We start from the raw sequence: 17,211 nt of genomic DNA on the forward strand, positions 1-17,211 counted from the left end.
TGCAAACCTTAGTGCTATACAAATACCAGCTATTACTATAACTATTACTAGAAACATGATCACTGTCTTCAAATATTTAAAAAGTTACCATGTTGATCAGCCAGTCACACAGATTCACCAAGAGAAAAATAAATGATGACCAGCTTGCATGTCCCAATGGTAACCATGAAATGCCAAGAACAAAACAGGAAACTCCCCTAAGCCCTATCCCACCCTTGCCACCTGTATGCTGGATGGATATTCTTTGGCAGACTTATGGGAGGCCACAGATAACTCCAGGACTGCCCATTACACATGGGTCACAATATGCATTGCTAAAGAGAATGCTCACATCTAGAAGATCACAGCTGAACTGGAGTATTGAAAGATCATGTGTAAGAGAAATCATTCTACCTGGTCCCAGAAGATAGAAATAGGACCAGAGGGCAAAAGTTATAAAAAGAAAAGAGATTTTGGTTTAATATAAGAGAAAAAAGGTGCTAAGAAGACAAATAAAACACGGAGGAGGAGCTCGGCCACACAGAAGGATAGTCTCACTCCTGAAGGAGTTTCACAGCCACAGAACTTCATGGAACGACTTGAATCCCCGGGCATGTCTTACAAGTGCAACTTGAATACCCTCATGCTCTTCCCTGGCACCATTTTCCTTCTCCACCCAGTAGCAGCAGCAGATCAATGATTATGTACCTTCATCTCCAGGCTACACCCAGGGTACAGGGAACACCCAGGTAATCCAAAAGTAAATATGCAGAACTCCTAGCCACAATCAGAGTAGGGGAAAAGATCAGACTCATATCAACATGGAGCAAAAGCATCAGAGAGACTCAAGTGAAGCATCATTCATGCTCAAGATTTAGTCTGGGAACACTCAGCCAAGATGGAAAGAAATGTATGGTCTCAGCCTCCCATTTCATTTCCCAGTTTTCCATTTCTTTGGGAAGAAGAAAGAATATCTATCACTCATACCTCTGATGACTTTCAAAACATTCATATGAATCCCTTCTTTTGAATCAGTTTTAGGATCTTTTTCCTCTTCTTCCTTTCTCTACCCCAAACACAGTCTAAAAAGATGATTTGCAGTTGATTAGGATTTGCATTTTAACTAATTAACAATGACCTATATTAGTTTTTTAAAGTATTAAGACAAGATCTGAAAGGTCCATTTTGTGGCTGCAAATTCTAGTGTACTTGTCCACTAAGCTGCCATGCCTTTGATTTTCTTCTAATATATTTAGCATCACCAAAATCATTCTTGGCCCCTTTTTGAGAAGTTCCAGCAGCTCTAAGGATTTTCTTTTTCATGAGTTACTTGGCAGTCTGGTATCTCCCAATTGGTCACATTTATGCTATCAGACTTTGTAATTCTAAGAAATTGGGAAAGATTTCTCATAGGAGATAGCCACTAAGCAATTTTTTGAAGGAAGTCAGAAATTCTACAAGATAAGTATAAATAAATGTGTGTATATACATAACCATGCATATGTGTTTTGCATATGTAAACTCACACATTTGTATTTATGTATATAAATTTGTATATAAAATCACTTGTAGAATATATATATGAGAAAAATGATTATTTGTCTCTTATATTAATAACCAATTACTATTGGAGAGAGCTAGGATTTTTTCCTTTCCTATTTACTCATTCTGTACTAAGTCAAATTAGCCCCTGAAAAATAGGGGTGATAATGAGATTGGATTTAACATTCTCCTTAATCTTGTTCAGACTCCACACAATTGGGGAAGTCCATTGTGTTCTACAGGCTTGGGTAGAGGTATATCCTTTGTGTAGATTGTCTGGGTCTGGGAGTGGTCTGGGAATAAGAATGACATAATCAAAGACATATTTCCCAGCACTTCATTAGAATAGATCCGCCTCTTATTATAATATTCATCCTTCTCATTAATTGTTAACCAATCACAGTTGGTTGCCATCTGGGGGAAGGGGGAACGTTCACTCTTCCAAGGGCATATAAGCGTCAATAGGCTGCCATGATCCATTTTTGGTTTACAAGAGACAGCAAATGATCATCCTTTTATTAATTATTTGCTAGCCACAATTAATAAAATTATCAATTACCCAGAAATTGTCTCTCAAACTTTTTATACCTCACACATATATACATTTGTGTGTGTGTGTATATATATATATACACACACACATATAGATACACACTTTTGATATATATACCTTTGTACTTATTCATATAAATACAAAGATATGTGTGTGTGTTTGTGTGTGTGCACATGTGCTCATGCTTTGTCGGGGGCGTTGTATGTATGGGGATACATACACAAAAGTATATATGCAGATCTACGAGTGTGGAGGAAGGAATATATACCAAATATGGAGGACCACTCACACAAAGGTAACAAGACACAGAAAACGGAACATTTAAACCCTGTCTTTGGGGGTAAAGAGAGTAATGTTCAAAATTAGTTTTAAAATGTTTGTTAGAAGGTTTGTAACTTTTATTATCACAGTCTTATCAAGAAAGATGTGTTAAGCATCAACGATGTGCTAGGCCTAAAAAAGAAAGGCATATTCAACAAGCATCAAACCCAGTGGAATTATACAACTGAACTACCAAGATCTTTCAAAGAACAATCAGTTTTAAGAAAGCTCCTATCAACAAAGCCAAACAGTAAAGTCTTAAAAATACCACAAAAGCCACAAAGGTGAGATGAGTCATCTTCATTAAATGCAAAGAGAACTTTCACACAAAGAGTCCCTTTTAAAGGGAAGTAAGCAGATCCTGACCGAGTTGCTGCCCAGCTTTTAAGCATGATCAGTTTGTCTTCAGATTGGAAGGTGAGTCATGGGTGTGATACTCAGTAGGGGCGTGCCACATTTTTTTTCTTTAGTGCAATTTTGAAGCATAAAAGAGAGAAAGAAAGATTGCAGGAGAAAAAGAGAGATGCAGGTATGGAGGTCTGGCTACCCTGAAAAGATCAGATGGATGCTGCAGGAAGCTAGTTCTAGGCAGGCACACTGGTGCATCTGGGAGGCGAGAATGATGACTCACTCTGACATGACTAGAAGCTAGATGAAAACGTCGGCAAGGGGCTTTCAATACAAATTCTATAAAGTCCAGAAGCTTTTCTATGTATCTGCTGCTCTGCAGGGCCTCAAATCAGAATCTTAAGCAAACATAGCCTGGGGAGAAATGTGTTTTGGAAGGATTCAAAGTAGATTTGCAGAGCAAAATTATATTTCACTTGTCATAGGGCGGGAAATTTTTGATCAATATTAATACATTCTCCTCATTTTACATATGAAGAATCTAAGAAAATAAGTGACCTCACTTGGCTCACTGGGCTACTTACTGGCAAAGACCAGACAAAACCCAAGTTTACTGCCTCCTAATCCAGTCATCTTTCCATTATGTCACTCTCACTGTCTCTCAAGTTGAGTTGTGATTCAATAACTGTAATGCCAAAGTGTGGCTAAACCAATTATACCCAGGAATTTTAAACCTTTATATTTTGATTCAGTTATTTCTATTTAACACTAATGAGTAAACAATGATAATTCCCATTTACATAGGGTGTTAGAGCACTTTGCCTATGATAAACCTATGAGGTAGTTAGTATGAATGTCATTATTCTCATTTTCCAGAGGTACTGCTGAATCAATATTCATATAGCTGTTTTGAAAGGTTTTCAAGCTTACCTGCCTGCTGATAACCAAAGATTATTACAGACTGAGGCTGATTTGCCAAGGCATCTCTCCCCCTACCCCCCATACACATCAAACACTTAAATAAGAACCACATTGCAGTCTCAGTGGGAAATAACCAGCCTCTAGGTAGACGGTATGCCTTATACATCCAACCTATTTCAATGACGAGAATGTGGCACAGGAGCTTACAAAGCAGATGTCAAAATGAAAACTATAATTATTTTATACTTTTTCTTCATCAAATGGTTACTCTAATTTTGCAATGAAGTATTTTTATAACATATCTTAAGGATTTCAGAGCACAGTTCTTCAACTGATCACAAAGGCTCCAAAGTACATATCTTAACTTTGGATTTGCTTCATCCTATACACCAGATCTGTTTAAAAATCATGGTAATAATAGAAGAAAGACCCTTTTAAAAAGTGATAAACTTTTTTTTTTTTTTGCAAAAAGTGATAGATTATAGGAATGGAAGAGTCAAGCGAAGGGCTGGGCAGCTAGGAGGCAGAGTGGATAGAGTGCTAGGCCTGGTGTCAGAAAGATTTACCTTTCTGAGTTCAAATCCGGCCTTAGACACTTACTAGCTTTGTGCCCTGGGAAAATCATTCAGTGCTGTTTGCCTCAGTTTCCTCGTCTGTAAGTGAGATGGAGAAGGAAATGGCAAACCACTCCAGTATCTCTGCCAAATAAACCCCATATAGGGTCATGAAGAGTTGGACACGAATGAAACAAATGAACAACAACAAAGACAGAAATATTGCCTTTTACTTGAAGAAGCAATTGCATTCAAGCAGGCCAACACAAATTGGCACTTCTGGAATATTCATTTGATAATTAAGTAACAGGTTTGAAATACCTAGATGACTTGAATCCACGGGGTCAAAGTTCAGCACAGCTTAGTAATTTGCCTTCTATCCATTAAAGAGAAGACACTGAATAACTTGGGATAAAAATAAATTTTTAATCTTGATTTGTTTTGCATCTTTTTTTTTTTGGTTTCTTTGTTTTGGTGTGCCCTAGGATATGCTGAGAACACTACTCTTTCTTAATTTTTCCATACATGCAAGAATTTACAGCTAACATTTTTTCCATATGTAACAGAGAGGTAACAACAGAGCTCTGCAGACAGACAGCAAAGAGTACAGATACACCAGTGGTTTCCAAAGACGGGACTGCAGCCTCCAGGGTAGAAGACAATTGGAGGAAATGCAAGGAAAAAATAAGCTCCCAGGGCATCCTTGCAGGGACACAGAGAGTTGGCAGAGCTGCTTTCCCTCTCTTCCTCTCCACCTCTTTTCCAGGGCTGACCTGCGGTAGCATCAAAATAGACAGACAGGCTGAGCCAATGCTTTGGGAAGCCAGACAGAAGCAAGACATTTACCTCACCTCCAAGAAACACAAAATTTTAGATATGAAAGGGACCTTAGGCATCACTTAGTTCAAACTCTATATAGTCATTAAAAAAGCATTTCAACTAGTGTAAATTGGACTTGTTCTATGCAAGATAAGGTATACATCTTCAAAGTTTCCTTAAAATAAAAACTAAAGCAAATTGAGGAAGAAGCTGTTTGCTACTACAACGCATATCAGTGTTTTTGATTAAAACTTTTCCATTTCCAGTCTTTTGTCCTAATATACTTTATGTATACTTTAGAGTGTGTTCGGTTATGCTTTGTATAATAAATGATATAGCACATGTATACCCATTTCATAGGACACTGAGCATAATTGGTTACAATCATAATTTTTTGATACTAAGTCCTTGGTTGGAAATGTATTTTTCAATCATAGCAGTGTTCCCATGAAAAAAATACAATCCAGTTTATAACAAAAATTTTGTAACAATTTTCCAATGATGCTATAAGGCTGGATATCATTTAACACCACAATCTCTAAAGATTCAAAATTATGATTCATTTAAAAATATGCATGGACATACACATATACACATGCACCCACTCACATACCCACACCCAGGTGCCACATCCGTACAAAATGTAATTCACAAAAGGGGAGAGAAGAAGAGGTAAACATGTAATGAGAATTGATGTTAAAGTAAACTGTGAACTATACTGTTCCTATACCAAGAAAAATTTCACACTAGAGTTGAATAATCTATAGGACATTATACTCCAAAGCAATAAAAACAAACTGTGAAAATTCCATTACTTCAATTATTGACTATTAGTGAATATAACATAGAGAACAATCAATGGAATAAATTATAGAACTTTCCGTTTTAAGACTATCTGAACAGGCTCGCTCTTTACTACAAAATCCCTTCTTTTTAGTGCCATTATTCTTCTAGTGATGCCATATAATTGAAAAATCATGAAATACCATGATCTCTGAAGAAAAGAAACTGAAGGGAACCCAAAGGATGACGAAAGATGTGGGAGACGGCAGTATGTTACCAACCATGTCAGCCCTCTAGACAAAGGAGAGTAGGGGCACGGGCAAAGGGCAGAAGTAGTAGGAGATTTTGTCTAGACACAGGGGTTAGCAAATAACCGGTGTTCCAGTCTCCCAGGAAGAATGTACTAATTCTGGATGCCAACCTAGCTGCAGCACCCCAAGATGACAGGGTAGGAGACACGTGTAGGAGACAACCTCCATGTGGAACACACGTGGCTCCCAGTCTGAGGTCCTAGAGGCACAGGAAGAGAAGTCCTCTGCTACCTTCAGTGCCTTGAGCCTCAGGACCTGCAGCAGATGTGAGTCTCCTCTATAGCAGGTCCTCTATTGCCTATGATGCCCTGAGGCCCCAAACATCTTGTTATTCTGGGATGCCCCCCACCCCCGACAACAAACAAAGGCAATAGATGATGTGGAGATTAGGTCCATGACCTGTCTATGGAGAGATTTATAGAAAGACATGCGTAAGAATCACATGGGATGAGGAATACTGCCAGCTGCACTGATGGAAAGAATGACCACACCATTCCAGCCAAGAGAAGTGGGCAGAAAGCCAACTGGCCTGAGACTCAGAAGACCTAGGCTTGCTCTACCACAGCTCTTTCACTAAGCACTGCGACTTTGGGCAAATCCCTTCACCCTTCCGGTCCTCAGCTTTCTTATCTATAAAAAGAGGGGAATCAGATCAGATTTCTAAGGTTCTTTTCAACTCTAAAATTCTGTGGTTTCCATGACTTGGGGTGATTCTCTGCCTCTTGTGCTAAGAGATAAGACAATCAGGAGCATAACATTTAAATAAAATGTACACAGCAGCAGAGATCTAAAATCCAGTTTTCCTTAAATATTGAAGTAAATTGTAAGCTACACTGTTCCATATCCCCTTTAGCAAAAGGGGCAGCGAGGTGGTGCAGTGGATAGGGCACTGGGGCTAGAGTCAGGAACACCAAAGTTCAAATCTAGCCTCAGTCACTTACTTGCTGTGTGACCCTGAGCAAGTCATTTAACCCTATTTGCCTCAGTTTCCTCATCTGTTAAATGACCTGGAAAAGGGCAGAGCAAAAACAATTGCCAAGAAACCCCAAATGGGGTCACAAAGAGTTGGACATGACTAAAATGACTAAACAAAAACAACACCACCACCACCAACAAGAATTCCCTTTAAATGCTACTCTAACAGAAACTCAAAGTATCCTGAAACTTTAATCTTGCATAACTGCACTCTTAAAGCAGAAGCTACCAGTACGGAGTAGTAACAAAAGTAGGTTGCATTAAAAGTTCCAAAGAATCCATTTCACATGACCTTGAACATTCTGAGAATATAATGGGCTATTAAAGATTTATTATCCAATATAGTAAGCAAATAACTACTGAAATTCCTCTAGCACTGTTAAGATGATGTGGTGAATAGAAAGATCAAAATGGAAAGAAAGATACCAAAAGGTCCATGTTTTCTTCTTTCCCACAGGTGGGATTATGAATGCCCATTTATTTTTGTACTGCCAATGTACCAAATAGTTTTCCAATAATGTATTGCTTTGTTTTGCTTTTTTTTTGTTTGTTTCAAAAACCAAATACCCTTTTAACTCGAATTGTGTCAAATATTAACTTCGCTATGGCTCGGCCAAAACCAGTTTCTAACCTGCACAGACTGTCCTCAGAGGGCTATTGCTCTATCATAAATCCCCTGTAAAAGCAGCTGGAAAGCAGTTAAAACTAACCTTGTCTTCATTTGGAGAGTAAGATCAACAAATGCCAACTCCACATTATTACACTGACATAGTTTAGATATGACAATTATATCAAGAAGAAAAAAAAGGAAAAAAAAACAAAAAAAAGAAGAAAAAAAGGAGGTAAAACGTAATTCTATCAATAATCCTAATCAAGTGCATCTATTCCTTAAGACCTAAATTAAACTAACATAATAAAAATAACGGTACCCTTATACCTTAAAATTGTGTACTTTTCCTCTCAAAAATATAGTACATAACTTACTTACGGCTAAGAAAAGTTCATAAATATACTTCGTATTCCATGATTTATAGTTATGTGATTTCTCCTGTGAGACGATGCTCAAGTGAGACAGACGTGTCATTTACACCGCATGGAACAAATGCACTGTGGCAGAACACAGGACATGGTCCAATGAGGAAAGAGGCTCCTCACCTTTTCTTCTACACCTCTTCCCTAGGGCTTCGGCTCAGCAGCATATCTCCATGCCTCTGTTTGATTTACTTCATAATAATAATAGTTGACATTTATACAGAGCCTACTACGTGCCAGGCACTGGGCTAAAGGCCTTACAAATATCATCTCATTTGATCCTCACAACAACCTTGAGAGGTAGGTGTTGTCATTAACCCCATTTTACAGATGAGGTAACTGAGGCAGACAAAGGCGAAATGACTTACCCAGGGTCACTCAGCTGGCTGAATCTGACCTCTGTTCTTCCTGACTCTAGGGCCAGAGCTTTATCCACTGTACCACCTAGCTGACCAACTTAAAGGGGAAGATAAAAACTGAGAGAAAAGGACTATTTTTACACAACAGGTGAGGTCCAAGGGAAAAGGACTCCTTCCAAGTTAAGGAAGTACAGTTTCTTTGGGACTCTCTCTATGCTTTCTTGGCATGGGGCCTTCCTTCAGGTCTAGTGACCAAAGTTTGTTTACTCCTGTTCACACTTGTGAAATCTCACCATCTGGGACAGGACTCTTGTCGGCCTTTCCCTTGTACAGCAAACCTGTTCCTCACTGAGGCCTCATAAATTTACTCAACTGCAATATGATTAACATTTACATAAACTTATCTTTTCACAGCTCTTTCCTACCCTGGAGGCACAACTTGTTTTCTCCGCGGAACACCTCCATCAGCCTAGGTCCTCATGGAACCGCTACAGGGGGAGGGACCCACAAATGCTTACCAACAGGAACAAGCTTCTCTCTGAAAAGTAAGGCTGACATTTTCTCACTCGTCATTCTTTTAAAAAGACTAATGAAAAATACAAAATTTAGTAACATTTATTTACTAAAGTATAAGTTAAAAACTAATTTTTAAAAACTATGAAACTTTCCTGGCCTAACCCTGGTCTACAATATTTCCCCTACACTCAATTCCTAAAGAATTTATAATATTGCCTTTCCGAACCAGAAGAGGTAACAGAGCAGCCTTGAATAATCTGCTCCAAGCACCAGAAGTAGCCCTGAAGGGCAGGGACCACCTCACTTTTGTTTTTAAATCTCCCAGGCCTACCAGGTGCCTTGAAAAGACAGTAGGTGTGGAATATGTTTTTGACAAGAAAATAGTAGTAGAGCGAGTTGGTGGCTGAATTAGTCCTAGAATCGAGGCCTTCCTAAGCCAATCCAATTCTCTGAGGACCTAGAGCTCAGGGGTGGATCCTCAGAGGAAACATTTAATAAATGCTTCCAGAATGAATCAATTTAATAATTGCTTGATTTCATGAAAGTGCAAAAAAAAAAGTTCTTTGTTGTTGAAAAAATTCAGTTAGGTAATAAATATTTTTTTCTTCCAGAAAAGTCTGGAAGAAGTAATTTTCTCTTATTTCTTTGGAGGAAAATTAATTAATTAATAATGACTGAGTCTGGCCAAGCTCAAAAGAGAAGATGCACTACTTTCCTTGCAGAGGTGTGGAACACTGCAAAGACATCACACCCAACTGATGTATTAGTCTTACTGCTCCTTTTCTCCTTTCTTTTTATTCTTTGTTATAAGGAAGAATGGCCACTGGATGGGAGGGTAGGGATATATTCAAGAATGAATGTCATGTGAAAACAAAAGATACAATGAAAAATTTTAACATTTTATAAGGAGTAAATTAATTACCTATAAAGGCAAAACACATGGTAGATTATCTTATAATTTACGGGACAGAGATCATCCATACAGCATCATAGTGTAATGAAAACAGTCTAGACTGGAATTAGGAGAAACTTGGTTCAAATCTTGCCACAGATATAGCACGCTGTGATATCACGGAGAAAATCACTTAAATTTGCTGAGTCTCAATTTCCTCATCTGTCAAATGGGGATAATAACATCTGTAGTATCTACCTCACACAATTGTTACATCAAATGAGCTAATGTATTGTAAAGTACTATAGAACTGTCACCTAGTAGCAGTGGTATATGCTTTTCTTCAACTACTTCAGCTTTCCTGTGTGAACCATTAGGCCAGAAGCTGTAAACAGACCCAGCAACAATGTAAAGTGAATAAATACAACTAAAGACAAAGGCGTCAAATACAGTGTAGGAAGGGCACCAGCAGTTGAGGGATCAGGAAAGACGTCGTGTAGAAGATGGGACTTGAGCTGTATCATAAAGGAAAATAGGAACCTTTTATGGCAAAGGTAAGGAGGGACAGTATTCCAGGTGTGGCAGTGAGATGGGAGTTGGGGTACTGCATGTGAGGAACAGACAGAAGGTACTACCTGCCTTGTCAAATAAAATGGGGGATGTGAAATTTAATTGCAATTCAATTCCACATTAAGTACCCATGGTGTATAACCCTAGGGATACAAAAAGCAAAAACTAAGCTGGCCCTAACCTCAAGGAACCTACATTTTTCTGGGAAGAAACATGTCTACAGAAGAGTAAACTCAAAATGCATACAAATTATACAAAGTAATATCAAGAAGGCAAGAGCAGTAAATGGGGGGAATGAGGGATCAACAAAGAGACTCTGTGGGAGGTGGCGCCTCAGCTGTGTCGTAAGGGCGGCCCAACCTTTACAGTCAGACAGAGGGAGGACATTGTCATTCTGGACAATGAGAACACCCACTCTGGGGCCCTGCCCTGACTAGGGAATGTGTGAGGGCACATGCAGATGGCCCACTCTGTCAATGACTCCTATTCTACTCTGGCCAGCCTCTTGCCTCTGCCTGGCTATGGAACCCTCCAGTCCACCAGACCTACAAAGAGCGTGCACTGGAGACCTTAATCTACCCAGCTTTAGAACTCCAACTCACAAAGTCTCTGGACTACTAGAGCTAGTGGGCATGCTTCCCATTCACCCATGGTACACATCTCCTGCCCCTTTCCACCTCTTGCTCTGAGAACCAAAATTAAATCAACATGGACAATGCCAATAAGAAGGGCATTTCAATCAATTCCTTGTGATTCCACAGAGCTTGACATCAATGAATAAGCAGCAACAGAGACTGAGAAGTAACAGGTGGACAGATGGGAGGAAAATCAGGGGACAGTAGTTTCACAAAACTCTAGAAAGAGTAGAGTTTCCAAGAGGAAAAGATGAACAATGATGTCAAATGCTATAGGGACATCAGGGTTGAGAAATGGGCTTTGGGTTTGACAACTTAAAAAATCAATGGTTAACCTCAGAGAGAGTTGTTTCAATTGAATGAGAGAGTCATAAGTCAGACTGCAGAGAGCTGAGAAGACAAGGAGGGGAGGAGTGGAAGCACCTAATGTAGGCAAATTTCTCAAAGAATTTAGCTAGGAAAATGTCTAGTTATAGGAATGGTCAGATCAAGGGACGGTCCTTTAGGATGGAGAAATAATATAGGCATTTTGTAGAGATCAGGGAAAGAGCCCATAGATACAGAGACTCAAGATAAGAAAAAGAATAGGGATGATAATGAGATTAATTTGCTGGAAGAGTCCAGAGGAGATGGGATAAAAGGAAAAAAATAGTTTTGCTAAAAAGAAGAAAGGCATTTTCATTTGAGACTGGAGTAAAGAAGATCATGGAGGAAGACGTTAGAATAACGAGAGATGAGGAAAGGAAAAGGAGGAGGCTTTAGCAAAAGGCCTCAATTTTTTTAATGATGAAAAAAGCAAGGTGCTTGACTAAGGAGGAAAGAAGTACAGTGGTGGGTACAAGGGTTGGTGAGAAGGTTTGGAATAGCCACTGTAGGAAATCAGAAAGTGAATCAATTAGGGAAGAACAGAATTCTTGACTTGTTGCAGTGAGGGAGATTAGATAATATAAATCTGTAGTGAACCCCATCAGTGTGGTTTTCTTAACTCCACTATATGCCAGGCACTGGATTAAACACTAAAACACACAAAATAAAGCAAAATAAAAACGAACAAACAAACAAAAAAAAACAGACCCTGCTTAAGGAACTCACAATATAATGGGGGAGATAATGAGCAAACTATATGAAAACAAGATACATACAGGACAAACTGATGATCTCACAGGGAAGGCACTAGCATTAAGGGGGATCAGGTGAGAAAGAAGGTAGGATTTTAACAAAGGCTTGAAGGAATCCAGAGAAGTCAGGAGGAGGAGATGAGAGACAGTATTCCAAGCATAGGGGCCAGTCAATGAAAATAACCAAAGTAGGGAGTGTCAGTAAGATGGCGAGAGTAATTGAGAGTTAGTGTTTGGCAAAAAGCAATTGGCAATATGACAGGGAGGCAAGGGATTCCAGAGTAGGAGACAGTACGAAGTTGAGCTGGTTCACTAAACAGTCAGGACAGAGAAGAGGAAGCAGCCAATACAATGGTGATGTCCTGGGAAAGAAGAGAGACACAGAGGGAATGGAGGCTGTGGTGAAGATGAAGAACAGGTTTCAGGTCTGAAGCTACAGGCGAAAATGGAAAGTTAAAATATTACTGTCAGATAATACTGAAGTTTATGAAGTGGGACATTTGGAGGTCATGGCAACATAAAGAACATGATCATCTCTGCGTGGAGCTGAACTGGAGTGGAGGAATGAGTCACAGGAGTTGAATAAATTGAGAAAATGGTAAATCAGGGCTTCTGAAGGAGCATCAATATAGATGCTGGAATTCCCGAGTACAAGGCAAGAGATGGGGAAGAAAGAATGACTCTAAGCCACACACTGAACTCACTGAAGAAGGAAGGAGCATGTCCTAAAGGTCAATAGATGATGCCGCCAGGACCCGGACTGGTGATAATTTTGGATGGTATGAACCTTAAAGGGGGAAAGGCTACTTAGCAAAGGGGATAAATGGAGAGTTGAAGTGGCCATGGGGATTGAGGGGTATTCTGACTCCCTCACCATGACTAGTAGGTCAGGATATGAGAAAAAGAATACTGTAGAGTACTAGAAAATACAATAGAAGTCATGTCATCAGAGGGATTCAAATCTCAGTAAGGGTCAGAGGTTGGGAGAAGTGAGAAAGTAAGAGGTTTAAGATGAAATATTGCTCATTATGAAACAAGCATCTCAAAGGCTATAGTGGAAGAAGTGGACAGATTCTTAAGTCCATATTTATAGAGGAATATAGAACTCCTGAAACCCAGCCTCAAGATAGAGAAGAAGGAATAATTTCCTAGACAGCACGTTCTAGTTTTCTAGCAAAATAAGGCGGAATTCCCAAGATTTAGAGATTTTCTTTATAGGAACCCCAAGTTTAAGAGTTCACAGATCTATCCTTCTGGAGAGATTAGGAAAATTCCTGGATGGTTCTGGCCTCTTGGAAAGAAGAGTATTGTGCTTACCCCCTCTCCTTTTCCACGCCTCAAATGGTAGTCTAAGGAGCAGCAGGAGAATGAAAGCTTTGATATGGTTTTTGCCCTCTGATATTACCATGAATAATTAAAATAGTTTAAGTCCAAAGGAAAGGGATTGATTGCCTGCCTAGCAGCCCCAATTACATTTCCCTTCTAGGAGCATACAAACCCTTCAGAGTAGTATCAAAAGACTAAATGATTATGTGGGTCCCTGGGATGAAGTGAAACACATCAGAAAGTCGGGAGTGAGGGAAGCCTTCTCTGCTTGCAATCCCAAGTTTGTTTCCTTTCTGAGGAAAGGTGCAACCCTCATGGTGCTGCCACGAATCTGAGAAAGCACTGCATAGGGCAAAGGAAGAAGGTGGGATTCAGAGAAAAAATTAAAACTTTATATACCTTTTAGGAGTTACCGTGAGCCCTTCATGTTATTTATGAACCACCTGTGGGGTAAAATAAAGAGTACCTTGTACCTAACAGGCACTGTTACCTGAATACTTTTACAAAAATTATGGACCCATTTAACCCACATCTGTGAAAGTCTAGACATGAACTATATATTCAAGAAGTATTCTAAGATTTCCCAGAGGCTATTCTTTCGGTAGATGATGGGTGAAATATGACTAAAAGGCAGTGATTGGGATGTTCACCCCAAGATGGAATCTGGCCCACATAAACCCAGGGCTTGGGGTATGAAAGGTCATTAACAGTCTCCACCTAAACCCCCACTTTAATGCTTCCCTATGTCCTGAAAGGACTGTGTGTTCTCAAAGTCTATGCAAGTGAACGATAAGTTCTGGCAGGTCCTACACCAATCTGGCAAAACTCTTTTGAGTATGGGCTGGCAATGGACTAAATATCTGTCATCTCAGTATTAGCTGAAGTAACTTCAAAGACACATCACAAAAGGGTTAAAGGTTTGGCTTCCTCATAATGAAGATTCTTGGTAACAAAATTCACATTAAGTCATCTACTAAGGCTTGGAGAAGAGTGGGCAGGAGTATTCACATGAGAAAGTATTCACAAGAATAAAATCCCAGATCCTTGGAAATACTGTAGTGATAACAAATACAAACATGAAATTAAACATTTGCTCAATTGTCAAAATCAAATCAAAAAAATTAACCTTGATGATTAAAAAACTGAATGATGATGGAGACTTGATATGCAGAGAAGGAAGTACAATCCTGTACTGCTACATGTTTGGTAGACTTACATCTATCTTATCGCCTTAGTGCAGAAGCATACTGGGATGGTATTTTAATTCAGTCTCATTTCTTCTCCCAGAATTGGAGCCATGTAGGGATGGGAAGGGGTGAGTGATGATCAGCTTCAGTGCTGCGGTTTTAAAGAAGGAACAATAGCCAAGGAATTGTAGAGTTCTTTGGAATAAGATGGTTCTTTTACAAACAGTCCTGCTTCTATATTTTTCCCACTTTTAAGTTCTGTGATAAAATTGCCAAAGATCATTAGCATTCTGACCAATTTTAGCTACTCTTTGCAGATGCTGCTTAATATTAGCTCCCTTTATCCCTACCCTTTTTGCAAGAGGCAGAAAGTGTAAGTACTGGTGAATGAGAAGACGAAGTAAAAGTATTATATGAGTGTGAGGTAAAGATAGATGTGGGATTAAGGTTAGTATACTTGTAGAGCACACAAAGAAACCATTACCTTTCTAATACACGCGTAATGAGGGCAGTAGCCAATGAAGGCCCAGTTCCTGAAGCATATTAGTGTTCTCTGCCTGCTGCATATCCAAGCTGAAGCTTGAAATGCATGATAGAAGGGTCAGGGCCATTTTCCTCCTTGATTCAGAGCACCTACCTCATGGTAATGAGAATCATTTCCAATTGGTTGATGAGTCCAAACTGAGTATACCTACAAAAGACTCAGAATAAAGACTTGGTTTCCTGGAAGTTTCTGAAATAAGAGTAAGAAGCACTACTGCGGGCTTTCAGGTTGGTGAAGGACCTTGCATCCCTTCTATCACCCAGCTGCCATGCGGCCGTGAACACCTGGTGCTAGTGTTTAATGTCTCTGTCCTATTTAATCTTTCCTGGTCTTAGATAAATGACTATTTGAGAAGAAACAGAACAGATTATGACCTTGTGACGTTCAAAAAGTCAGAAGAACCACCAAAGGTCTAGGAACTGGAATGCATCACCAAGTCTGCAGATGGTCACAGCTGCCACACCCAGTGAGAAACCAGTTCTGAGGAGTCTGACCTGATCAATTAGGCATAGTAGCAAACTTATCCAACAACCTGGGCACCCTGTTCTGCAAGCAAGGAAGCACCATCCATTGGCTATGCCACATTCCTAAGTGAACTAGGTGGGTGAATGTTGGTAGTCAGTCAGTTAACAAGCATTTTATTAAGTACCCACTATGAACCAGGCACCATGAGAAGCACTAGGGATACAAAGAAAAGCCATAAAGAAAAAAAAAAATAGTCCCTGCTCTCAAGAGATCACAATCTAATCAGGGAGACAATATGCAAATAACATGTACAAATAAGATACAGACAGGATCAATTGGAGATAATCCACAGAGACCAGATACCAGCATTAAGGCAGATCAGGAAAGGCTTCCGGTAGCAAGTGGGATTTTAGCTGGGATTTAGAGGAAGGTAGGATATGGAGATGAGGAGGGAGAATATTCCAGGCATGGGGAACAACCAATGAAAATAACAGCAAGGAGACTAGTGTTCCTGGATGGCAGAGTACAAAGAGCCAAATGAGGAGTAGGAAGACTGGAATAGGAGGTAGGAGAAGACCAGGTTACGAAATGTTCTAAATATCTAAGAATTTTATACTTGATCTTAGAGATGAAAGGGAGCCACTGAAGTTTATTGAGGAAGATCAATTTATCACCTGAGTGGAGCAGGGAATGGAGTGGGGGGAGATTCGAGACAGGCAGACCCACCAGCAGGCTATTGAAATAGTTCGGGCAGGGGGCAGCTAGGTGACGCAGTCAGGAGGACCTGAGTTCAAATCCAGCCTCAGACACACAACACTTACTAGCTGTGTGACCCTGGGCAAGTCACTTAACCGCACTGCCTAGACCAAAAAAAAAAAAAAGAAAAAGAAAAAGAAATAGTTCAGGCATGAGGTGATGAGGGTCTACACTAGAGGGGTGGCAGTGTCAGAAGAGAGAAGGAGGTATATACTAAAAGTACTGTGAAAGAATTGACAGGATTTGGCAACTGCTTGGATATGGGGAGTGAGAAAATGAAGAGTCAAGGATAACTCGGCACCTAGATAACTGGTAGTACAGTGGATAGAGTGCTGGGTCTGAAGTCAAGAAAACCTGAATTCAAATTCGACCTCAGACACTGTGTAACCCTGGGCAAATAACTTTACTGCCGTCTACCTCAGTTTCCTCAACTGCAAAATGACAGTAATAATAGCACCTACCTCCCACAACTGCTGTGAGGATAAAAATATGATGATATATGTAAAAAGCATTTAGAACAATGCCCAGCACATGTTAGGTACTAAATAAATGCCAGGTGTCCTCATTATTATCATCGTCTTCATTACACCTAGGTTGTACGCCTGAGTAACTGGGAGAATTACAGTACCCTTGACAGTAAAGGCAAGTTAGGAAAAGCAGAAGCCTTGGAGAGAAAGACAATGAGTTCAGCTTTTGTATGCTGAG

The 17,211-nt window shown here is 39.7% G+C and overlaps 1 protein-coding gene across 2 annotated transcripts in view; it reads right to left on the reverse strand.

Moving 5' to 3' along the window:
- Positions 1-17,211, reverse strand: part of NME7 (NME/NM23 family member 7) — a 176,383-nt gene that overhangs the window by 144,378 nt on the left and 14,794 nt on the right. The gene's annotated exons all lie outside the window — the stretch shown is intronic.

The sequence above is a fragment of the Vombatus ursinus genome, unplaced genomic scaffold (assembly GCF_900497805.2).
Source record: "Vombatus ursinus unplaced genomic scaffold, bare-nosed wombat genome assembly UNPS02014789.1, whole genome shotgun sequence".
Classification (NCBI taxonomy): Eukaryota; Metazoa; Chordata; class Mammalia; order Diprotodontia; family Vombatidae; genus Vombatus; species Vombatus ursinus.